Source organism: Pseudonaja textilis, chromosome 2 (assembly GCF_049901715.1).
Source record: "Pseudonaja textilis isolate UNSWEBS1 chromosome 2, rPseTex1.2, whole genome shotgun sequence".
Classification (NCBI taxonomy): Eukaryota; Metazoa; Chordata; class Lepidosauria; order Squamata; family Elapidae; genus Pseudonaja; species Pseudonaja textilis.
In genome coordinates, this window is record NC_141991.1 from 28,634,216 (window position 1) to 28,654,790 (window position 20,575).

The following is a 20,575-nucleotide window of genomic DNA, read 5'->3' on the forward strand; positions in this document are numbered from 1 at the left end:
ACATGTCTCAAGCGTATCAACAGTTCCCTGTTGACAACCAAACAGCGGAACTCCAGACCATTGTCACTCATAGGGGTGCTTTCAGATGCAAGCGTCTCCAATTTGGCGTAAGTGTTGCCCCAGGTATCTTTCAATCCCTCATGGAGCGGATTTTACAGGGCCTCCCTGGAGTAGTACCCTACTTCGACGACATCTTGGTCTCGGCCAGGGACAGACCCCAACTCTTCCAGAGAGTTTGAGCAGTGTTAGAGAGGTTCAGACAGCATGGCCTCAAATTGAAAAAAGAAAAATGCGCCATTGCCACTAGACAGGTGGACTTTCTGGGTTATAAAATTGACGCCTCAGGCATTCACCCCCTGGAGTCCAAGGTTAGGGCAACCCACGAGGCCCCCACTCCAACCTCCAAAACTGAACTACAGGCCTTCTTGGGGCTATTAAACTTTTACGCGTCTTTCTTGCCCCATAAAGCATCAGTAGCTGAACCCCTACACAGATTACTGGATAAAAAGTCACCTTGGCACTGGGGGCACAAAGAAGACCATGCTTTTCACGCTGTGAAATCACTACTCACGTCAGAGGCGGTACTTATTCAATTCGACCCAAACCTTCCTTTAGTGCTGGCAGCAGACGCATCCCCCTTTGGAATTGGGGCAGTATTAAGCCACAGGCTTCCCAATGGCGCCGAGGCTCCCATTGCCTTTTTCTCCAGAACGCTCTCCGCAACAGAGCGTAATTACAGCCAGATCGATAAGGAAGCTCTAGCAGCTGTTGCAGCAGTGAAAAAATTTCACGAATTTCTTTTTGGCCATTTTTTTCGAGCTGGTCACAGACCACAAACCCCTCCTGGGTCTACTAGCTGGGGACAAACAGACCCCTCAAGTCCTTTCCCCGAGGATGACAAGATGGACCCTCTTCCTAGCAGCCTACTCCTACAGACTCATACACCGGCCAGGTAAAACATTGTCCCACGCTGACGCTCTCAGCCGCTGTCCTTTGCCGGCCCCGGCTGAAGACCCTGCGCCTGTCCATGCTATTTTCGAGGTAACACAATTGGACCTCCCCATCACTGCCCTTGACATTGCTGCTAAAACCAAGGCAGACAAAACGCTCGCCCAGGTGCTCGACTGGGTGAGGAGGGGGTGGCCGGGTGGCAATGTTGAAAACAAATTCTCACCTTTCAAGACCCATATGCAGGAACTGTCCAGTTTGCAGGGCTGTCTACTGTGGGGCACTCGAGTGGTCATCCCGACCTTACTGCGTACCCGAGTCCTGGAGGCGTTGCACGAGGGACACCCTGGCATCGTGAGAATGAAGGCGTTAGCACGCAGCTACGTATGGTGGCCGGGCCTCGACGAGGACATCGCTAGATGGGTAAGCTCCTGCAACCCCTGCCAGGTATCCCGTCCAGCTCCTCCTATTGCCACCCCTACTAAATGGGAGAGCGCCAGCGCTCCGTGGTCCAGAATTCACATCGACCTGGCCGGCCCCTTGCATGGGAAGATGTTCCTAGTGGTCGTGGACACCTATTCTAAATGGATTGATGTTGCACAGCTATCCACGACCACCACACAAGCAATCACCAACGTATTAACACGCCTGTTTGTTACACACGGGCTACCCAACTCCATTGTCTCCGACAATGGCCCGCAGTTCGCATCAAACGAGTTCAGCCATTTCGCTGCCAACCTGGGTATCCGCCACATTTTCACAGCCCCATTTCATCCTGCCAGTAACGGATTGGCTGAAAGGGCCGTCAGGACCACTAAAGAAGCCCTGGCTAGGTTCAGTAAGGATGACTGGCACCACAAACTCTCGCGTTTCCTGATGAGCCAGCATTCAACTCCATGTTCAGTCACCAACAAGTCCCCAGCTGAGCTCCTGATGGGCAGGCGTCTGAGGACTGTATTGGACAGACTGCATCCACAATACTGCCCTGACTCTCCCCTCGCTTCCACATCGGGGGTTAGACATTTTATATTACAGGAGCCAGTATTCGCGAGGAACTTCGCTGGTGACCCCCTGTGGATCCCGGGCGAGATCGTGGCCATCACCGGACCAAGGTCGTATCGGGTCAGACTGGAGGACGGCTGGGTCTGGAGAAGGCACCTGGACCAGCTGCGTAGGCGCCTCAGCACCCACACTAGCAGGGACCCAGAATCACAAAGCGACGGGGGGTCTCAGCATCAACCCCACATCCACATCCTTCCGGGCGACCAGTACACACCAACAGTCATCCCGGAAAGCCCGAGCACGGACAGCGGCGCCCTGACGGTGGACCAGCCCGATCCAGTCTATGAGAGCACGTCCCCAGTGACCAACCCTACGAGTCCCGGGCCTGTCCGAACCGAGGGGCACGTTGGTGACACTTACCCGGCTCTGCCTTCCCAGACAGACTCTGAACGGACAGTCAGCGTTCCAGAGCTGCGCCGTTCCGGGCGCCAACATAAACCTCCTGCCTACCTCAAAGACTATGCGTGTTCGCATCTGGGGGGAAGGGGTGTTATGTCCTGAGGACTCTAGGAGTTCTCACTCAAGTCCATTCACTTTGCGGGGGCGTTTTCCCCTTCACCCATTGGTTGGTCCTCCCCAGCAGCCAGCTATAAAAGCAGGCTACGGGGTCCAACCAGTTGCTGATCGCTGCGAGCCAGTTCCAGGCGTGGCAAGCACGGTCAGCCCTTTATTGTTATAATAAAGTATTGTTGCACTCATGCTCTGGTTCAGCCTCTCTTTTCCCAAACTTAACAAATTGACTATTAGTTTTCAGCATGGACAGGTAGTTCTCAATTTATGGTTGCTAAGCGACTGTTCAAAGTTACAGTACAACCTACCTAGAAAAAGTGAGTTTCAATCCAATTCCAAAATTCTGACAGTTGGCCCCTCCCCTCTTGGTCACATGATTGCCTTTTATGAGAAAAACTGGAAATTACTTCTAGTTTTCAGCAAAACTGGGCCATAGCAAGACTGTGTTTGTTTTATGACCACCTTATGGTCGAGTTTCTATTATGGACATTTAGGCTTCTAAGTATAAGGTCAATTTATCAGATGCTGTGAAGAGGAACACATAGAAGATTATTTCACATAGTCTTTTGAAAGAATTAGAGTTACCCGAGTTTGCACAACATAAGCTACAGTTCATGGTTTGAAAATCACAGTACTTAGATGCCACACTGAATAAATAATGCCATAGCTTAGTTGGATATAAGAACCAGATCTAAGAATTGCAATTTTAAGGCTATGAGTATTTGTAGATTTATCTTGCATTTGACTGACATTGCTGCAAAGAAACATTACAGATCCCCCTCCCACTTTCTTCTACTAGACTCTTTGCACGTTTATTTATAAGTGAAAAAAGGGTGTCATATAAGATGTTGGCCCTCCCAATGAAGTTTTATTTCATGTCTGGAAATAACGCCTGGCAGGAATAAAATAAGATCTTTTTATTGTAATATTTCTCAGTCGAATTATCAACATCTACATTGAATTAATTTTGCTACATCGTTAATAATTTGGAACCACTTAGTATTGAAACATAGAACCTCTTGAGTTGGAAAAAAAATTCTGCAGGATGAGTCACTTTCCCAGCAAAAGAAAAGTGAACATTTCTTTCTCAACAGACAAATTGAACAGATAGAATTCCACATATAGGACAGAAGAATCAACAGTGCTAATTAATTAAACACCCTTCACCTTGTTTTTGCTTGCTTTTCACAAGAGGAGAAATCCCCCCCCCCCCCGCCATTTTGTTATGATAAATATTTATTGTGATCCCCTGTATTTAGAGGCAGCCCTTGCTTATTAAATGTTGGTTCTCTGTATAAATTCTATCAAATCTGAGGAAAACAGATACGAATGCTCTGGCATTGTCAAAGAATCTCTGCATCAGAATTCCAAGCATGCAGAGATTCTATACATAAACGGAGAGTTCTCAACTCCCAAGTAAGATACTCCAGGTGCTGCTGGTCATATGATTTTGCAGCTGCTTCAGGGCTCCACGGCTGGGATTTTAAGAGCTGCCATGAGCTTGTGTGGTCCTGCAGGAACACAATTTACGTGCAATACACAGAGGCACAGCTGCTGCCAAATACATGCTTTGTCCCTACTGAAAGGCAGGGCTTGGATCGCAGCTTAGGTTCTTGTACACACCCCCTTCTGTGCATGTGTATTTTCTTTCCATTTTCTGCCTTCTGTACAAAACAGAAATTATTTGCCTTGTCTCAGGAAGGCCAATTTTGCTAAGGACAATATTGTAGTAACCTCAAGTTGCTGCAGAAACCAGCTTGTTGTTATGTTTTAGATACAATCAATACAATCAGAATAGAGCTGGGAGGGACCTTGCAGGTCATCTAGTCCAATGTCCCCCAAGCAGGAGACCCTATACCATTTCTGACAAATGGCAGTCCATTCTCTTCTTGAAAGCCTCCAGTGATGACTCTCCCACACCTTCCGAAGACAAGATGTTCCGTTGGTTGATAGTTCTCACCGTCAGAAAATTCCTCCTTATTTTTATTTGTTTGTTTGTTTATTTATTTATTTATTTATATTTGTCAATTGCTTACAAGATAATAGGTATAAGTAAAAACATCATTATGAATACATGGATACATATAAGAAAAAAAAATATATAAAAGAAACAATAGGACAGGGATGGTAGGCACGTTGGTGCACTTATGCACGCCCCCTACAGACCTTTTAGGAAAGGGGTGAGGTCAATAGTAGACAGTCTAAGGTTAAAGTTTTGGGGGTTTGGGATAAAAACCACAGAGTCTGGTAGAGTATTCCAGACATTGACCACCATTGGTGCAATTAACCTTGAGTTTGTATCTATTGTTTGCTCTAGTGTTGTTATGGTTGAAGCTGAAGTATTCATTGACAGGTAGGACATTGCAATGTATGATTTTATATGCTATACTTACATCGGACTGAAGACGGCATAGTTCTAGGTTTTCTAGGTATAGAATTTCGAGTCTGGTGGCATAAGGTATTCTGCAATGAGTAGAGGAGTGGAGAACTCTTCTTGTGAAATATTTCTGGACTTTCTCAACTGTGTTAATATCAGATATGTATTGTGGGTTCCAGACTGATGAGCTGTATTCAAATGCTGTATAGCAAATGTTTTGTATGCTCTAGTTATTAGTGTAATATTACTAGAGAAAAAGCTATGTAAGATTAGGTTAACAACTCTTAACACCTTTTTGGCTATGTAGTTACAGTAGGCTCTAGCACTTAGATCATTAGAGATGAGTACTCCAAGATCCTTGACAGAGTTTGGATCATCAACAAGGTCTTGACTATTCAGCCTGTATTTTATTTTCTGATTTTTTTTGCCAATATGTAGGACAGAGCATTTATTTGTTGAGATTTGAAGTTGCCCATTCTGAAGTTTAACCATTCTGATACATAGTCAAGGTCTTTTTGAAGGGTAGCAGTATTATCTCTAAGTGGAGGATAATGGATTGGTTAATAATTGATTCCATGACTTTACAGGTGACGCAGCATAAAGAGATTGGTCCGTAATTTTCAACTAGGCTGAGGTCTCCCTTTTTGAAGATGGGAATGACCATGGCTTGTGACCATAGTTTTGGCAAGGAGCTGGTCCTGAAAGATTTTTCAAAGATTATGCTTAGAGGTTCGGCTATGGCAGTGGGTAGCTTTTTAAAGAAGTAGGCACATATTCCATCCGGTCCAATAGATAGAGATGGTTTTAGATTGCGCAGTGCTTTTTCAACAATGTCTCCTGTAAAATCGATATGTATTAGATCATTGTAGTTCTCTGTGGTTCGACTAGGAAATACTGGGCATGATCCATTGCTGTTTACAGATACTGAGCCAAAGAATGTGTTAAAGAGGTTGGCTTTAATAGTGTCATCACTGCAGTCTTTACCATTGGGTCCTTTCAGGGGTGGGATGACTTTGAGTCTTTTAGTTTGTTGTTTATAAAATTGTAGAAAGCGCAGGTAGAATTGGTGCGTAGAAGGTTCTCTTCTTGTTTAATGTGATAATTGGTGTATTCAGTTTTTATCTGTTGGCATAAATTTTTGTATCATCTTTTGAAGTTGGCAACGTGACCAGATTTGTTTTTCCGCCAAAGTGATTTCTTTTTGGATTGAAGCTTCCTTATTATTTTGGGTAATCTATTTTTTCTGGTTTTGGGAGTTGTTAATGGTACATATAGTTTGATGACACTTTTGACTTCAAGTAAAAATGTGTTGTAATGGTCCTCTATAGTATTGCATCCAGAGAATAGAAATTGCCAATCAAGGGATGAGAGATCGTTGTTTATAAGATCATAGTTGCCTTTTTTGAAGTTATAATTGGGGAATTTGTCATTGTGATGATTTTTGTGTGGACGTATGTTGAGACAAAAGTCAATCATGTTGTGGTCACTGTTGGAAAAGGGTTCTTTAATTTGTATTCCATAAATTGAATTCAAACTATTACAGAAGGTGAGATTGAGGCAGTTGTTAAGTCTAGTGTTGTTGGTTACTATTATATTATACCATTGGTTGATAGTTCTCACTGTCAGAAAATTTCTCCTTATTTCTAGGTTGAATTTCTGCTCAATCAATTTCCATCCATTATTCCTTGTCTGGCCTACAAGTGCCTTGGAATTGACCCTCTCCTCTCTGTGGCAGCCCCTCAAATATTGGAACACTGCTATCATGTCTGGTCCATTTCAGACAGGTGGCTGTCCAGTCTTTTCTTTAAAAACCTCCAGTGATGAAGCACCCACGACTTTTGAAGACCAGCTGTTCCATCAGTTAATTGTTATCTTAGGAAGTTTCTCCTTAATTCCAGGTTGCTTCTCTCCTTGATCAGTTTCCATCCATAGTTTCTTGTTCTGCCTTCTGCTTTGTGGCAGCCCCTCAAATACTGGAGAACTGCTGTCATGTCAGATAATGACGCTGTCCCAACCCCGCAACTTTCTTCAGAATGTTGGCTAATGAATATGTATTAGCAATGGAGACTGTGAACCTACTGTGTTAGCAGCAACAGGAGCAGGAGGAGGATTCCCATCTGAAAACAGAGAGAAACACTGAATTTGGAGACAGAAACCCAAAGCTAAATCCCTTTTTGGCTTCTGCAAAACTTTTTTTAGCCCATTGTTCTCAGCATTGGACCTTTACCAGAAAACAAATGGCCTTGGGTTTTGATATGGAGATAACAGAAGTGACAATTAGATTATTAGGCTTCCTGGGGTTTTTTGGTTCCAAAGTTTACCTCAGCCCTGGAGCAAGCAATCACTTATGAGCTGCCTTTTGGTTCGATGAGAGGAAATGTATTTCAGAAAATGAAGTAGGTGGCCAGGGAAGGCTTCTATGCTTCCCTCATTTTGCCCTGCTGGCAGGAACCTGGCAAGGCCCAGAGTTTAGCCCAAGATAGCTCAGAGTCTCTCTCATATGGCCTCCAGGTATGCCAGATGTGAACCAGCTGAGTTTTTGATGAAAGACAATCATCTACTGCAAAAGTTAGGAGACTTATTGAACATTTTTCCAGTTCAGCAGAAATAGTTGCTTCTGATTTAGTGTGTAGGTGTTGGTAGTTGGCCTGCGTGTGCATTCCTGCCTTTTGTTCCCAGGACTTGTGTCTATTCCTAGGTTTTTTCAAGGAAAGATGGGATAAACTTGTACTTTTCTTGCACAAAATATGTGCTACTTAAAGAAACTCCATAGAAACCAGGATACTGTGAGATGTGGGGAATCTCTTTACAGGTGCATCTTCTGCTTTTAATTTCTGTTGATGACAAAGATATTGTTTTAGACTTAGAGCCATTCTGGATAATGAGATGAGGATTAAAATGCAGATTTTAATAGCTGTGTAGTCTTAAAGGATTTACCTTTTTATAGGTGCAATTTGTATTTGGATTACAACATTTGCAAGTAGCAATCCAAATGGATCACAGAAGCGGGGTGTTAGCATTTGAAATTTAATCAAAATCTAAATATTTAAACCATGCATTTAAGAATTGTTATGTTGAGCACATATTTCCTTGCATTTTTTTTTAATGGCAAAAGTTAAAAATGGGGCAAGAGGAGAAGTTTTCACAGAATGTTGGTCATCACCTTTACATTTATGGATTCCCAAATCTAAGTTTGCATGAAACTACACCATTGCAATTACTTAAATAGTAACAGCCAAATCTTCAAAGCTCTGTCTACAGATGCTCCACAGTGTGAGGTTTGTCTGCATCTCCTACAAAAAGCCCAGTTTACAGATAAGCCTGCTTTATGCTCTCCCCCAGAATAATTATCCACTGCAATCTGAAATTCCTTTCTTTGGTAGGCTTCATTTCTCTTGCTTGTCATTCTGTTAGCTTTATTGATGGTCTGAGGTTCCTCCTGACAGAGCATTTTATCAAGAAAAAGCAATGTGGAGGCATTGGGATCAAAGCAGGAGCTGAGTGCATATTCTTCCCCTCCTTGACAGAATCAATCTACCTGCAACCCTGCCAGCTGACTTAATTTATGGCTAAGATGTGCAAACATTTCCCATCTACCAGAGCTATTTATATTGTAACCTTGAAGAGATTTTTTGGGTTTATCATTGTGCAATTCTTCCATGTTGCTTGATTTCATTAGAACAGTTACTTGCTCAATAAAAGAATGCTGCTTGCTAATGAAAACAAAATAATTCCGGAAAGAGAGTGAAAAGAAAGAAAGAAAGAAAGAAAGAAAGAAAGAAAGAAAGAAAGAAAGAAAGAAAGAAAGAAAGAAAGAAAGAAAGAAAGAAAGAAGTTGCCTATATTGTTAAATGTTAGAGAAGGTTGAGCAGAAAAAATAGGGTCCACGAAAGCCTAAAAACTTTGAGTTCATAGTAAGTAACAGTAATTTATGTTACATATTTCTGTCACCATTAAATTATTCATTGCCAAAGTCACTGGAACTAAAAGAGAATTCCCAGCAGAGAACTGACTGGTTTAATGTTAAGACAGCATAAGAACTTAATCAGACATGCATAAATTCAAACGTGGACACTATCACTGTGGAGAATTGGGACATACAAAGAATTGCCAAGACAGTAATCTTTAGTCTTTGATTCCCAAAAACTGTAGCCAGTAATGTTCTTAAATTGATGGGATTGAGTAGATGCAAGGTTTTTGTCTTCTTTCCTTTAGATGGCAAACTAACAAAACTGTATTTATTCTCCCATTAAAAAACAACACCACCTTTTCCCTTGAGTAGTATTCTCTTCCAAGATCTGTATTATTCTGTTATTTAATGAGAAGGCCAATATAGCCCTCAGACCAGGGGTGGGATTCAAATTTTTTAACAACCGGTTCTGTGGGTGTGGCTTAGTTGGTGGTCATGTTATTGAGTCACATGACCACCATGTCCACCAAGTCACATGACCACCAAGCCATGACCACAACTAAGCCACGCCCACAGAACCGGTCGTTAAAATTTTTGAATCCCACCCCTGTACATACATACATACATACATACATACATACATACATACATTATCTATCTATCTATCTATCTATCTATCTATCTATCTATCTATCTATCTAACTGGAGTTTTCTTGGCAAGGATTTTCGAAATAGTTTGTCATTGCCTCCTTCCCAGGTCTGAGAGAAAGTGACTGGCTCAAAGTTACCCAGCTGTTTTATGCCTAAGGCAGAACTAAAACTCACCATCTCCTGGTTTCTACCCTGAGGGTTTATCACTTCACCAAACTGGTCATTGTTAGGTCATTATGTCATTCCCTTTCAAGCAAGGTAATAAAATACACATAGGCAAAAAAAAATGTGTGTGTCAGCATACTGTATGTACCTTCCAGTTGTTGGGATACAGGCAATTATGTTGGTTTACAAGGTAATTTTTATGTTAGAGATCGTAGCTTGCATTGATTAGCGGAAACCTGCTTAGAGTTTGGTTGTACCTCTGGCATACTGGGCAATGTATGTCAAAATTGACCATTAGCATGTCTTTATTCTTAGCAGAGAATAAGGTATCTGTCAGGGATAGGCCTAAACCTGATAACTATAATATATTGGGTTATTAATGTTAATGAGTTCAACATGCCTGTGATCTTGTGTTGTTGCTTAAACACCATCAGCTGCTTTGCTGTAATTCTTCCAGATATGCCAGAGTTGAGTTCTTGCAGAAATATCAGTACGCAAGCATCAGAAAAGCTCCTCACTTAAGTGTCTTTTGTTTATGTTTCATGAGACAAAAAGGCAGAACAGTAGTGATGAAAGTCATCGGGAAAAAAAAGCAGCATACCTCAAACTTTGCTTTATCTCCAGAGAGGAAGAAAGGGCAATCAGATTTGGAGCGAGTAAAGACAAGGAGAAAAGGGGGACTGCAGGATAGCTGGCTTTATTAGGAAGAGTACTGTGATTGATAGTGCCACGGACCAGTTGGCATTATAAACAGAGCTGAACCACTTTTTAAATGAAACGAGATTTTGCTGAAATAAAAGGTGCCTCTTTATTGAATCTTATGAGAACAAGGTGTATCACTGATTGAGAAATTTAACTGCTTTGCAAAAAACCCTCAAAATTCAGTTTTGCAGAAGTGATGAAACTAAGGCAGGGCATTTGGTTCCAAAATTACTGGTTGTAGAGCATTTCAGGTCACTGTACAGAGAAGGAGAAGAATCTATTGTGGTATAATTATCCAAACTTAAAGAGATATCTGAACATTTCACATGCGATTAAGGGCTAAAGAATTCATTGAGAGAATCGTGGGATTTTCAAAGACAATGCTAAAAATACTCTTAACCAGAGGTAGATTTAAGAAAGTATTTGACATTGCTATCTCCATGGAAACTGCTTCTGGGGGATCAATACAGCTGCACTAGCAATGAAAAGCAAATGTGAATAAGCTTACAGTATGGAGAATAATAGGTCAAAATGAACTGTGCTGTTATTGTGGCAGAGGTTCACAGATATCAGTTTAATGCAGATTTAAAGCAGAAACTTCAGAAAATGGTAGAAAGTAAGTGGCATTTAGAGAGCCTGCAACTCAAGAGAAAGCAAACCATCTGCTAAAGGTAAACACTTGACTTTTGTTTTTGCAATAGGGAAATGATGGATTGGAGAAGGAAAGTGAAAAAAAATTGCTCACCTGGAAATCTATAACACAAAAGGTGAAATTTAACAAGTAGTAAGGAATGTTATATGTTATGCAAATAGATGGGAAGAGACTCTTGGATTATATTTGTCAGAAAAAAATTGCTCCTGCATTGAAGTTCCATCCACAGACTGAAATTACTGTAGAGACCATCGAACATAAGCTGCACAATTATTGAATAACGTGTGTATGGCCCTGGCACACTGGACTCCTTCAAAAGTATAACAGTGACCCAGGAGAATCCCATTTGCAAATTTTGCAGCATATGCTCACTTCATGTACCATATGCAGAAAAGTAGAAACTGAACTGAACCCAAAGGTGCTTTTTTTTCAAGAGGCAGCTTCTTCAGCACTGACTGGATGATGGGGAATGGAAAGATCCGTATCCCCCACCATCCAGTCAGAGCTGAAGAAGCTTCTTGGATGAGAAGGCATTGAGATCTATTTAGGTGCCGTTGTCGAAAATGATAAGCTGCATCTGCAGAACCTCAACTCGGAGTTAAGTGATTGGTAATCAAGCATGACACAACACTCACACTCCTAATGCATGAAGACTATACAAGCATTCAGAGAAAATTCAAATAGCTCAAAGTTCACAAAATGTGTCATAGCTGTGGCCTTTATATGATTAGTTGTTATAACACATGCCTCCCAAATTTAGCCAATGGGCTAAACCACTTGACCATTTTATTGAGTGGGTTGGGTGGGTGGGCAAGACAAAGAAGTGGACAAAATAGGGTGAAGAAGTTTTCACAGAAGCAGAGAAAATGGTGATATCAAACATGATGCTTACACATCATAACCCCACATATGCCATGCCTTGAGATACCCACTAGCAGAGTTACATTGCATGTCATGAAAATGGCAGTGAACACCCACAGTATACTCACAGTTGCAGAGAAAATGTATGAACAGATTGTGCTTGGTTTGGGAAGTTAGATGCTTTAAGTCAGGAATGTCAAACTCACGTTGTCACGGGGGTGTCACATGACATATGACTTTTTTCCCCCATCGCTAAACCAGCCATGGGCATGGCCAGTGTGTGACACATCAAGCCCACGGGCCATGAGTTTGACACCCCTGCTTTAAGTGATCCTTGTATGGCTTCAAAAAGGAACACACTGTTACAAATGTGAATGGATTCCCTTATTTACCCCTTACAAGGTGAAGATTTTGAAAGATCCACAACAGCTGGAGATTCCTTCAACATGCTTTTTTTTTTCTCACAAACTTGTATTGAGAGTCTTTCCATTAGCCTTCTAACTGTGAAGGATGTGGTTTGAGGCGAGGAGTTTTGCTTTTCTGTCTTCCAAATTAAGTGCTAGAATAAGTACATGACTCCAGAAGTCACTTAGGGATGTTTTCTCCTCCTCCTCCATCATTACCAGAAGAAAGATGATAAACAAGAGAAAGAAGATAAACTCTACTAAGATATAATTCAGTTTTCACTGTGTTCTATGCCTATATCTTTCTTATTAAGTTTGTCTTTATTTACATATTCATTCTACTCTCTAGTTATGTTACTTCCCAGCACAAACGGATTGTATCAAGAGTAGCCGCTTCTCTGCATGTTTCCATAAGGTCATTGTTAAAAAGTAGGCTGTAGAGCCAACTATTCTAAACATTAGAAAGCACCATTGCTCTGCAGATTCTCATTTTAGTATCTAAAAGCCTTCTAAGAAAACATGCCATTCCCAGTAGTTACTTTGATATTTAACATTAATTCCCTGCTCTGAGTTGACATGGTCTCTTAGCAACTTCCTGCCCTTTGCCCTCTTTCATTCTTGTGCCTGTTAATGCACTTCCTTTTGTTGCTGGCCTCCACTTCTCTCCCTTTCAAGATTCCTTTAGAGAAAAGATAATTAAAAAAAATCTCCCTGTGTGTGTATGCGTGAAAAGAGCTAGATAAAAAGGGTGATGTGTGCATATTTAGAATAAAAGCATTAGGGAACAGGCTGTCCTGGATTTAATGTAAGGATAAATCAACCAGAATTAATGTTTCACTACTAGTGGAGCTAGGAGCCATCTAGCATACACATTTACATGTAATAATAATGAAAAGGGAAGAAAAACCAAAATATTGCTAACAATATCCACTAGCAGCCCTCCAGATCACTAAGAGCATGTGAGATTTGGTCTCACCTTACACAACAAGAGTTTGAAGGATAAAGAGTTTCACTGTGAGTTAAAAAAAGCTGTCAGCCATGGAACTGGACTTAGTTATGAATGCACTCTACATTAAGGCTTGAAACACAGGACATCAACCTTCCATCAGCTGCGATCAGAGGTGTCCCCCAGTAGATAGGCTCAAAGGCTGCATGTGGACCTGATTTCTCAGGATGCCTGTCTCATCTAAGCTTCAAAACCCACAATAGTAAAATCTAATTCAATATTCCTATTTTGCAAACATGCCTTAGGCTACAAAGATTCCAGTTGAAATCATAAGTGCTTTTTGCTTCCTTCTTCAGTGGAAGAATCCAAGCAGTAGAGAATTAAAACAAAACAAAACAGAATAACAGAGTTGGAAGGGACCTTGGAGATCTTCTAGTCCAACCTTGGAGGTCTTCTAGTCCAATTCCCTGTTCAAGCAGGAGACTCTATACTGTTTCACACAAATGGTTATCCAATATCTTTTTAAAAACTTCCAGTGTTGGAGCATTCACAACTTCTGGAGGCAAGTTGCTCCACTGATTAATTGTTCTAACTGTAAATTGGTGGATTTGGCTATCTATGAATTTATTATGAATCAAGCAATACTGATGCCTTCAGAGGTTCCAGGATACCCTTCACTCAGATGAGAGGAATCCATATTAGTCCCACGATATTTTTCATCCTACTTTGAGGGACTCTATGGAAGACAATATATTTTAGTTGTTCCTTGTGTCTTGGAGGTTGCAGAGGACACTTGTTGAACATACTGGAAATGAGGAGAACCCTCAAAGTACCTCAACCCACATTATCATCAGATTCTAAGCAAAGAGATGCACTGGATCTCTTTTCCCTGGTTTTTCATCATTCATGGCAAGTCCCAAGGAAATTTTAAACACGCAAAGACATTTACTATAGTACTATATGCAGATGAGCATCTGTAGTGCAAAAAGACAGGTTCAAAGCAAATGTACTGTATGCAGTTCAACTCCTTTCACATGCTTCTGTACTATTGCCTATGAGCTGTGCATTGCTCCACTAATTCACTGAAAGAATGGCATTTAGACAGAGCTCTGACCCGTTGGGATTAGCATCAAACAAGTTGAAGTGAAAAGGCATTTCAACAGCATGTTAGCTACTAACTACCTGTTTTGGGAAATGCTTCCTGGATGAATTGTGGCCTAAGCTAATAATTAATTTGATCATACACACAGTTATTATCCAAACCAATGGACCACCACATAGAACATTATGAACAATATTACATCTACGGGTAAAGCCAATACATATTAGAATTCAGTGAACTCAAGAGCCCAGAATAATTATGATACATGCTTGACATATGGATTGATTGATTTGACTGAATCATTAATTCATACTGTTTGAAAATGTCATAAATTTCTCATGGTTCAGGGCAGGAACAAGAAGAGCCGAGCTAAAATAAAATATTTATCTGAATGAACAAAACATTTTCTGACATTTGAAATGTAGTATATTCAAGGATACTATTTTATATATTTGAAGAATGCATGTTTAGTGTCAGGCATGGAATAAAGTTTTTTAGAAAGAATGTGCGGTACCCTACATTCTTTCCTTTTCCCTTTTCCCTTCCTGTTTCCCATTATTTTTGTTTTCTTCATATGTTTTATTCTGATTAATATTTTTTTAAAAGGGAGACACATGTAAATGAGTGTTTTGTGGAGATATTTTAATCACAAGTCCTATCCTGTCTAATTGGCAGTAATGTTTTACCAATTTTATTTTACATAAATGGTCTAGGACTGTTTTCAATCTGATATAAATCTTGGAGCCAGTGATCCTTAGCCTGCTGTTTCATACAAAGAGGTGGAAACTTTGATTAATTCCTTGTCTTGCTGCAAAGTCCAAGATAATTCTTCATTATTGGGAAGATTTAGGTGTAATGATAAATTGTCCAAACTTGTTAAGTTTCTTAAGTATAATAATTATTTATAGGCTGAATTTCCTGCAAAGTAGAATGTAAGAATTTTCTTTTTAGAAGTGAGTTTGTAGTTTTCCATCTAATTATAAACCAGCCAGGATTATAAATACTTCTGCAAAATTATTTGTAGAATATTATTGCATAATTGGGAGAATTGGATTCTTCTGATATTTTGAAAGAACAAGCTAGCTTTAGAGATGGGCATTCAACCTTAGATAATAATTTTAGGTGTTGGCTCACTTGATTAATGAGTGCGCAGTGCAAAGTAAATCAGAACTGTGGGTTACTTTTTTTAAAAAAACTTTTTTTACTTTCATGCTGCATTTGACTGTAGTGCAAGGAATAGATTTTGGACTAAATTAGCCAATTTCATTATTGATTAGTGCCTTTTGATATTGATAAAACTATTACATACAAATTCTGAAGAGACTTCAAGAAATTGTCTATAATCAGACAATTTCCTAGTTACTTGGAATATCAAAAGGAGATGTAGTCTTGTACCTCTGCTATTTAATTAATAAATATTGTTTCTCTGGTGAGAACAGAGTCCTTTTTTCCAAATTTCATTTATTGAGTGTGTGGCAATGACTGAGATACAACACTAATAAAATACATTATACACACAGATACAAGCATATATTTAAATAAGGTTTAAAGAAAGCTTTTATTTAAATTTTGTTTAAACTTTTTTCCTGTTAAAAGAAGTGAAAAGGTTTTTATGGTTGGTTTGCAGAAATTATCACTGGTTTTTGACCAATTATTGTTATGGAGTCTCACAATTCATGAAAAAGCAAAACTTTTATAATGAGATTTGACTTCATGATGTCACAAAACCAAATTAGAATAAAGAGAAAAAGCTCCCTCCTCACCTGAATAGTCTTCCAGATAAAACTAGATAGATTGATTTGGCTCATTGACTGTATCTTTTTTAAAAATAATATTTTATTTAATGTTTTAACTATAACAATAAATGATAATACAAACTAAAAAAAAAGAATAGGTGCAAAGAAGGAAAAAAAGAAAGAAAAACTAGAAAGAGAAAAGAAAAGAAAATCTAAGAATCTTGTCATCTTCATCATGACAAATATAATTTCACTTTTTACCTCCTCTGATTTAATAAATATAAATCTTAACATTCCGAATTTCAATTTTCTCTGTACATAACATCTTTTCCAGTCCATATATCCGCAAGTCCAGAAAAGACTTCCCCACACGCAAAAAATAGCACACCCATTTTAACCCTGATCCAATAAATCAACTTTATGTTCCTTCTGTTTACATAAAATACTAACCTTTAATTTATTCAAATGATTATTTCTGGTCTTAAATACCTTTAAAACTTTAACAACTAACTGTAATGACCTACTACATATTGACTTTACAGAAGATAATGTAGAAAAGATACTACAAAACCTAAACCATCCCTATCTATCGGCCCTGATAGATTATGTGCATACTTCTTAAAAAAGCTCTCCTCTACCATAGCGGAACCCCTAAGCATTATATATGAGATATCATTCAGAACCAGCTCCTTACCAAACCTATGGTCCTTAGCTACGGTCATCCCTATCTTCAAAAAAGGTGACCCCAGCCTAGTCGAAAACTACAGACCAATCTCACTGTGTTGTGTCACGTGCAAAGTCATGGAATCAATCATTAACCGATTCATCACTCTCCACTTAGAGTTAAACAACTTACTGTCCAAAAAACAATTTAGTTTCAGGAAAAAATTATCCTGCAATCTACAACTCCTACACTGCAAAAACATACGGACTACTCTACTTGACCAGGGTTAAGCTATAGACACAATTTACAGACTTCTGCAAAGCCTTTGATTCAGTGGTACACAACAAACTACTTTTAAAACTAAACTCTTACAGCATTTCCGGATCCCTCCATAAGAGGATTACTGCATTCCTGTCAAACAGGCAACAAATAGTAAAAATAGGGGGCACTATATCAAACCCTGCTCCAGTTAACAGCGGTGTCTCCCAAGGCAGCGTTCTAGGACCTACACTCTTTATATTCTATATAAATGACCTTTGCAATCACCTTATAAGCAACTGCGTTCTCTTTGCGGATGACGTAAAACTATTCAACACCACTGACAATGCTGCTATCCTTCAAAGCGACCTTGATTATGTGTCTGAAAGGTCAAACATCTGGCAACTCCAAATCTCGACCAACAAATGCTCTGTCCTGCACATTGGTAAAAAAAAAAATCAGTACACCAAATACAAAATAGGCAGATATGACCTTGTTGATGATCCTCACTCTATCAAGGACCTTGGAGTTCTCATATCAAATGACCTAAGTGCCAGAGCTCACTGTAACTGCATTGCCAAAAAGGCATTAAGAGTTGTAAATCTAATCTTACAAAGCTTCTCCTCCGGAAATATTGAATTGCTAACTAGGCCATTCAAAACTTTTACGAATACTCGAATACAGCTCATCAGTCTGGAATCCGCACTGCATATCAGACATTAATACAATTGAGCAAGTCCAGAAGTATTTCACGAGAAGAGTACTACACTCCTCTGCTCGCAACAGAATACCCTATATCACCAGGCTTGAGATTTTAGGCTTGGACAACCTTGAACTATGCCTCCTATGGTTAGACTTAAGCGCAGCACACAAAATTATCTGCTACAATGTCCTACCAGTCAATGACTACTTCAGCTTCAACCACAACAATACAAGAGCACACAAGAGATACAAACTCAATGTTAAACTGCTTCAAACTTGATTGCAGAAAGTACGACTTCAGCAACAGAGTGGTCAATGCCTGGAATGCACTACCTGATTCTGTTGTCACATCCTCTAACCCCCATTCCTTTAACCTCAATCTAACCAGCATTGACCTCACCTCATTCCTAAGAGGTCTGTAAGGGGCGTGCACAAGTGCACCATCGTGCCTACCATCTCTGTCCTTTTGTCCCCATTTACTCATACTTATTTCCTGTATTCTTAATCATGTTTACACTTATATTTATTATCTTGTAAGCAATTGACAAATAATTAAACAAAATAAATAAAGCCTGTTTTGTAAGTCCAGCAGAAAGAAATTATTCCAATTGCCCTCTTGAATTTGCAGTTTTATTTTCTTCTTAAATTTTAGAGTTTCATCTGACTTTTTAAAACATCTAGTAATAAATTCTTGTTTGTGCTGTTCTCCACAATTATATCAGATAGATTTTGTTCCAAATCTTTTTCTCCAACAGCATCTTCTGATGTAACAGCTTCTTCTGGGAACGAGGTATTGACAAAAAACACACAAAACAGCTGACATTGTTGATTCAAAGTCCTATTCCCATTCCTCAACTGTATCTCTGAAAGTCATTAAAATTCCTTTATTTGATTGTCTCCAATATTGAAAAAAATTTTTAATTTCCCATGAAAATGAATTTAATTTTGCAAAGTTAATTTTAAAATGTTAATATTCATGAAGGGCTTTTCTGAACCTTTCATCTCTTCAAAACTTTCTGTAGCCAAAACTCTGTTTTGCTTTTTGTTGTTTATTTTGAATTCTTAAAGTTTCAGTTAGTTTCTTTACAATTTCAGTTTCATTTTTTGGGTCTAAAGCAAGCATCCAAAGTTTCCAGTCCTATCATTTTGGAAAGTGTATAACTTCTTTAATGTAGTCAATAAGCAATTTTAAAGGTGGTTAGTGAAGGAAATGCAAATTTAGTGTTCTTTTGAAGGATGATTGCAACCAGAGCAAAAATGACAAATTCTCTTGCAATTACCATATAAGAAGTAATTGTAAGGACCCAATGTGAGTAATCTCAAGTCCTGTCTTTCTCCAGAGAAGTTTGAAGGAGCCAATCTGCTCAGCAGCTCCCTGTTCTTTAGCCACAATCATGTCTTCCGTCCATGATTTCTTCTCTGGAAGATTGCTCATTGACTGTATCTTTGAACTAGATTAATGAAATGCATTTGCATTTCAAACCATCTTGGCCATTTGTTAGAGGAAAGGTATACTTCCTAAGATTACATTTTTATCAAAAGTTGATCCTGTTTCAATCTAGCTTTTCAAACAACATAAATTATTTTGGCAAATAAAAATACAAGAAATGAATATTTTTTGTTGGCAACTCCGTTATAAGAATGTCTGCAGTTTTATAGAGCAATTTAGCTCAAATCTAATAGGAGTCTTTTCTTCACCATAATTATATTGGCCTGCATTTTAGGTTAATGGAGATTAATATTCCTGCCAGAGTGTGTTCTTTTCTTGCATGTAATCTAACACCAGATGGTTCTGAAAGAGCATTAAAGCTTCATGTTCATGACCTCCCAGAGGTTTTATCATTAGTACTTTAGCATAATTTAAGGAAGTTTTTTTTGCTCAGCTTCTGATCATAAATCTTCCTAATGAGACACTAAAGCCAAAAAAGCAAAATGCTTTAAAAAAAATAGTTCTAGTTTCATCAAATGTATAAGAATTCACAGCATCAGACATCATTTTAAATAGTATTAGTGGAAAATGTGGAAATTAGATAGATAGGTCAACAGTTCAGTTTAGTACAAGGAGTTAGGAAATGAAAAGGGGGAGAGAAATTATTCATCCATTCATTTTTAAGGTAGGAAGCAGAGATGCTATTTTATTAGACACTATTTTATTTAGCTTTATCTAAAATACAAAATCTCTACATGTAAAAGGCAAGAACAACTACCTTTGTACCAAATATCCTGTAGATCAGGGTGCCAAACTGGCAGTCCATGGGCCAGATGTGTCATGCACAGGCCACACACCCACCCCAGCTCCTTGAAGGGGAAAAACATCACGAAACATCACTGATGGTAGTGTGACGTGGCAAGTTTGACACCTATGCTGTAGATTGTTGGGAGGTTAAAAAAATGGCCGAAATTCAGCATCCATTGCAAGCTAAGAGTGTGCCCACACTGATCCAGTGATCATAACATCTTCAGTCTTTTCACAACTATCCAAAGAAATTGATTACATGTGAAGAATATGGCATCCTTAAATGGGCTGCAGATGGCATCTGAACTTGGTATGAAGTGCTGGGTGTAAAAATGGGTGGGGCCTTTATCAAAGGACAAAGTTTAGCTATATTTTAAATTAAATTAAATTAAATTAAATATAGTTTATACAATCCTTAAAAGTATAGCTTTCATTTTCAAAAAGATTACAAGCCACATGTGATATAGCCTAGAGTCGGGATCTTTAAACTTTCAACTTTAAGACTTGTGGACTTCAACTCCCAGAATTCCTCAGCCACCCATGTTGAGGCTGACCTCTGGCCTAAGAACCATGAGTTGTATATCCCCATCTAACACCAAGAATTCCAATAAAAAATGCTCTCCTTAAAATATTTAGAAATATACTTTATAAACAAACATGTTCAAAACATGTACTTAAACGGCACACAT